The sequence below is a fragment of the Saccopteryx leptura genome, chromosome 6, assembly GCF_036850995.1.
Source record: "Saccopteryx leptura isolate mSacLep1 chromosome 6, mSacLep1_pri_phased_curated, whole genome shotgun sequence".
NCBI classification, from domain to species: Eukaryota; Metazoa; Chordata; class Mammalia; order Chiroptera; family Emballonuridae; genus Saccopteryx; species Saccopteryx leptura.
This window is the reverse complement of record NC_089508.1, coordinates 60024415-60030414: the sequence shown is the minus strand read 5'-3', so window position 1 is coordinate 60030414 and position 6000 is coordinate 60024415. Positions and strand designations below refer to the sequence as shown.

Below are 6000 nucleotides of genomic sequence, written 5' to 3'. Positions count from 1 at the left end.
GGTCACGGTTGAGTCACACCAGCATAAAGCTCACAACTCCACAGAAAATCCAAGAAAGTTCTGGGGATTGCTGCCCCATTGCTTATTGTATTCTGTGAAATATAATGCAGTATCACAAAGGCAAGATTGTGCGCTCCACAATCTTCAGGGGACACAGCATGGACACTGCTTTTCCTGAGCGCCTACTAGGTGCCAAACACCCTGGAAGGTGCTTTGTTTCATTTGGTCTCAAAAGAATTGTAGACCCAGGGAGGTACTTTAATCTCTATGGAAGTGATGAAAAAATTGGCCAGAAAGTCATGGAATCCAGGTCTGTATTTGGGTTTGGTGGGCTTAGAAACCCACAGCAGCTTTCACTGAGGCTATGGTGGAAGACAGAAGAAATGGACTCCTCACTCTGTGAAAATATCTCAAGGGAGGCGTTCTCTGATTGTGAGGTTTCACATAGAGCACCTGAAGCTGCCGTAAGTCCCACGTGGCAAGCTGGATGGATTGCTTTGGCCGCGGAACAGAGACGGCCACTGGAATCAGAGGGGCATGTTAGGCACCCCGATACGATCTCCTTCAAAGTCCTTTTCACATCCAGTGTCAAAGACAGAACCCCACACCCTGGACTTCGGTAAATGCAAGTTTCTCCTTCAAAATTTTTTGGGAATAAATGATGATTTCTCTTTGTGGCAAAGATACCTCTTAGCACAATATGGACATTCAACTATGTTAAAAACAACCTCACAGTAATTCTCACTTGGATAATATAGGCAAGGTAGATATCAACTGTCAGGTGGGGATCCGCTGGAGAGACCTGTTGCATAGCTTCCGAACCACATGGCAAACCACATGGCACTGTCACCCCTGCAAGGCCAAGAGCGGGCAGTAGACTCTAGTCTTCCTTGTAGTGAGGACAGGAATGAGGGTCAAGGGGGCTGGAACTGACCTACAAATGATCCCAAAGCAGTAATAACAGAAATCATGTTCTGCAAGGAATTGAGACAAACTGCAACCTACTGGCTGTGTTAGGTAGAAAAGAGCGCCACACCCACCCAGTTATGGAGAAGACAGCGTGCTCCGTTTTGGGCAGGACGGTGAACAGAAAGAAAGCAATGTCAAGATCACCACCTCCCAACAAGAACGGTGCAAGACCACAAGTGAATGTGCAAAACATTTGCATGGTTTCTGGTTGCAAAAATGCTGAAAGGGTTTATACTATACTCTGCTCCCAAGTGCACAAATGTCCCTTTTCCAACTGAGCCCCGAGACCCCAAATTTAAGGAAACGTAGCGTCAACAGTCCTCATATCCTCCCTGGCTGTGACCTCTTCTCCTCCTGGGAGTTGGGCCAAAAGTACGTACAACTTACTGATCAAATAACCAACACCCAACACACCTGGAGTGACCACAAGTTCATTGGAATCAAAGGCAAAAAAATAAAAAATTTAAAAAGAAATCACTATATGTTTGATGGTGTTTGGCTGGGTTGAAGGTACAGACATAGCTGCTAGCTTTGCACTTAGAAGAAAACCTCATCTTAATTTATTTTTAAAAAATTCAGCAGAGCAAGAAGAGTACAAAAGTTAGAGAAGAGAGAAATCGCCTGAGATCCTGAGAAAGATAAAAGGCAAATAATTTAAATTAAACATGCAGGAAACATAAAAGAGGGAAAGGAAAGAAAACAACTCTAGAGATCTAAATATACAACAAAGAAAAGTTGTTTGATCACAGGGCAAGCCGTGTGAATAAATAAAATACCATGAATACTATAAAGGAAAAAAAAATTTTAAAAAGAAAAAAGTTTCCTTCCAACTTCCATTCTAATGAAACCACAGTCCTTTTGGTCTGACAACTAAATCCAGCCACTAAATTCAGCTTTGAAAAATCTACATATCATTCTCTAGTTTTAAAAAATGTAAGTGAACCAATCATTTCCAGTCAGTATGCAATTTTTGTTTGCTGGGTAGGTTGTTTTTTTTTATTTCTTTTTTTTTATTTTTTATTTTTTATTTATTCATTTTTAGAGAGGAGAGAGAGAAGGAGAGAGAGAGGCAGAGGAGAGAGAGACAGAGAGAGAGAAGGGGGGGAGGAGCTGGAAGCATCAACTCCCATATGTGCCTTGACCAGGCAAGCCCAGGGTTTCGAACCGGTGACCTCAGCATTTCCAGGTCGACGCTTTATCCACTGCGCCACCACAGGTCAGGCTGGGTAGGTTTGTTTTGAGCAGCTGTGAATAAAGGCAAGAATGATTTTATTTTATTTTTATTTATTTATTTATTTATTTATTTTGTATTTTTCCAAAGCTGGAAACGGGGAGAGACAGTCAGACAGACTCCCGCATGCGCCCGACTGGGATCCACCCAGCACGCCCACCAGAGCCACTCCAGCGCCTGGGGCAGAGGCCAAGGAGCCATCCCCAGCGCCCGGGCCATCTTTGCTCCAATGGAGCCTCGCTGTGGGAGGGGAAGAGAGAGACAGAGAGGAAGGAGAGGGGGAGGGGTGGAGAAGCAGATGGGCACTTCTCCTGTGTGCCCTGGCCGGGAATTGAACCCGGGACCCCTTGCACGCCAGGCCAACGCTCTACCACTGAGCCAACCGGCCAGGGCATTTTATTTTATTTTTGTCATTAAAAGTTTTCTCCGTTAAAAAATAAATCTATGTTTATTTTATCGGACTCCAAAGACAATTTATCAGTTGGTTTTTTAATTTTTATTTATTAACTTTAGAGAGAGAGGAAGGGAAAGGGAGAAAGAGAGAGAGAGAGAGAGAGAGAGAGAGAGATTGATTTGTTCCTGTATGTGCCCTGACTGGGAATTGAACAGGCAACCTCTGAGCTTTGGGATGACACTCCAACCACACAAGTTATCCAGCCAGGGCCAATTAATCAGTTTTGAAGAGAGGTTTGAATATTTTAAAACATACCCAATTGGTGTTTCCCTTGTCTCCAAATCAAAAGTCCGTACCACCTTTCCTTAAAGGTGTTTCTATAGCACATTGGTTGTGAGCCTGCACACTGCTATCAAGTGATTATTATTTAAACCTTCATGAAATGCACGTGGACGGGCAGGCAGGGCTGTTGTGGAATTAAAAGTGTGTTATGGTAGAAACAAAACCAGAGTCGGGCGCAAGGATGGACAACAATGTGCAACGCTGCAGATGGCAATGGGAGGTCTCAAAACAATGTGCAGTTCCTTTCTCTTCTGTTTTGCCCCATTGTGTTTTGAATAGACTGAATCACTGCCCAGCCTCGGGGGCCGGCCTCTGAAAGGGCCCATTGTAAGGGATATGCTTTCCAGAGCAGAGTTAAGGTTGCTGTAGTAACCTTCACTATGAATTTCCTGACCAGTGTGATGAAAATCTCAACTGAATTGTGACATTACTATAGTTACAAACAAGACTGCAAAGTGAGCATGGGCCTATCCATTTAGGGGGTCTTTTCTTATCGGAACATAACCCACTATCTGCTGCCTAAAGCATTCACACAGCCAAAGAAGGGGCTGGGTTTCTAAGAGCCAGAGCTTGACAATTGAACCTGTAGCGGGGAGGGGGGGGGGTCTCCTACGGTGGGAGTATGGTGGGCAAATGGGAATTTGCAGACCAAAGAAAGGCCTCACAGCTCATGAACTGTTTCCACCATCATGTTTGCAGAGTTGGGGAAACCACTTTTCTGGAGCTGAGCAGGGAGGTGTAAATACCCATGGTCCAAAGGCCACAAGCAAAGAATAATTCTGCATTTCATAGGAGAAAATAGTTCAGGATTCAGCAGAGTGCCCTTTATTTCACCATGAAAAAAAGGCAGAACGCAATCACCCTAATTTACCAGATGGGACACTAAGCTGGAATGAAACCCCTGCCCAAAGAACTCTGTTGAGGGCTTACTATGTACTAAGCAAATTTCTAAGCTCTTTACATCTATGTATTAACTCATTTAATTGTCCTAACAACCCTATACAGTTGGTGTTACAATTAATTCCCACTTGAATAATGAGGAAGCCCTAATACAGAGAACTTTTATCACTTGCCCCAGATCAACTGCTAGTAAGCAAATTTTCTGGTTCCAGAATCTTTACTGAGCTTTATCTTGTCCACATGGCATCTGGGTAGTTTGAATCTGGAGCTCTGAAACATAGGACCCAGAAATGGGCCAGGAACATCGATTTGGGAGTCCTCCACTAGTAAAAAAGTTGTTGCTATAGACATGGCTGAAATTGTGCAGAGTAAGGAGCAAACTGGAGAGAAGAAAACTAAGGATGGGAAGTACTTTCATTCATTCATTCATTCATTCATTCATTCATTCATTCATTCCAATAGTTTTATGTCCCTGCTCGGAGCCAAGCGCTGTTCTAGGAGCTAGGGTAACAGTTGCAGACCTTACAGACAAGGCTCCTACCTTCATCAAGCTTACTTTGTCATTGGTGAGGCAGAAGACAGACAGAATAGATAGGTAGGAAAAACAGAGACAGCTGAGAGAAGGCCAGGAGAACAAGGCTGAGTACTTGGCCATGGAGACAAAAAAATCAGCAGCCAAAATCGACTCCCCATCAAAGTGCAGTCCAGGTCACACAGAAAGACTTGTCTTCCTTCCAAAGGGAACGGGCCCAACTACTTTAGTCAGATCCCCATCCAATAAGAGAAATAACACCACCTCTTATTTGTATCTTGCTTTCAGTGTCTCAGTACGGAGCTGTTTGTCACCCCATGTGAGAGTCCTCGAGCAACTCGGCGAGGCAGGCCGGGAGCAGGTATAATTATCTCTATTTGAAGCTAGGACAGGAGGGCAAAATTTCCCCAACACTTCAGAGGACGACCCCCCAAAGAGGGGGAGGACCGAAGAGCAAATGTCCTGTTGGGCTGTGGGGCATGTCCCTCTGTTTATCCGTCTAGCATCATAATGGCTATGTCATTTATTGCTGGGTTATTATTAAGCTGGGCTGCGAGTCTCTTTGTGTGTGCTGGATCTCGCCTACTTAGAAATAAAGAGGGGGCAGGAGGAGGGAACCAGAACCAGAGACAGAGCTAGACTGCTTTTAGCCTAGAGACAGGGAGAAAACAAACAGCCCCTTTAAAAACACAATTTCTAAGCATACTTAAAGGTAGCAATTCCAGCCTAAAAGCCTCTCAACTTGGTAATGCACCACCCTACCTAAAGTAAAGGAAGGGCAAAATTATCAAGGCAGAGAAAAGCAGACAGGTCAGGCCGTGGATGAAGGCCCTATGCCATGCCCGACTTCTAAGGAAGACGAGGAATTACAATAATTCAGCCCACAGCAATTTCCCATTTTAACTGACGTTTCCTGTTTTCTATGTTGGGCATCAAAAGGATGTTCAGAACCAGACCCAGAGTTCACAGGCTGTCCCTTCACTGGGGGACATTCTTTTCTGTCCACTCATGACATTATATGTCCAACATTACAACCCAGAACAGATCTGTTTTCCTACTGGCCTCAAATGAAGGCCACCATTCCTGTTGCTGGGCGAGTTCCTGGCTCTGAGGGGCCATGACAGACAGAGCAGCCTAGCAGTTTCCGGCCTACTGTCCTTGAAATCCAGCCGGTGGCTGTCTCTGCAGGAATCGTCCACATCAGCCTGGGGGTGATTTGATTCAGGGGTAAGGAGGAGGAGCAGATAGGGGACAGCTATCTTGCTCCAAGGACTTGCAGCTGATTCCGACCCTTCTAGGGCAGCGAGACAACTAAGGGTTTTGTTCATCTTGTTTGCTTTTGATTATAGGATAGCCTTTTAAACCTTGCACTTTGAAATAATTTCAACATCTTCAAAAAGTTACAGGAAATATACAGAGAATACTCATACTTGTCACCAATTTGTAACATTTTGCCACATTAGCTTCCTTTTCCCCCAACTCCGGTTTTTTATATAAACTATTTGAAAATAGACCTCCTGCCATTTTGCTCCTTAGTACTTCAATGTACATTTCTTTTTTTTTTTTCTTTTTTTTTGTATTTTCCTGAAGTTGGAAATGGGGAGGCAGTCAGACAGACTCCTGCATGCACCC

The 6000-nt window shown here is 44.3% G+C and overlaps 1 protein-coding gene across 1 annotated transcript in view; it reads right to left on the bottom strand.

The window, feature by feature from the left end:
- The window catches only part of MYO1E (myosin IE), a 243090-nt gene that overhangs the window by 163605 nt on the left and 73485 nt on the right, over positions 1-6000 (bottom strand). The window lies entirely within an intron of this gene.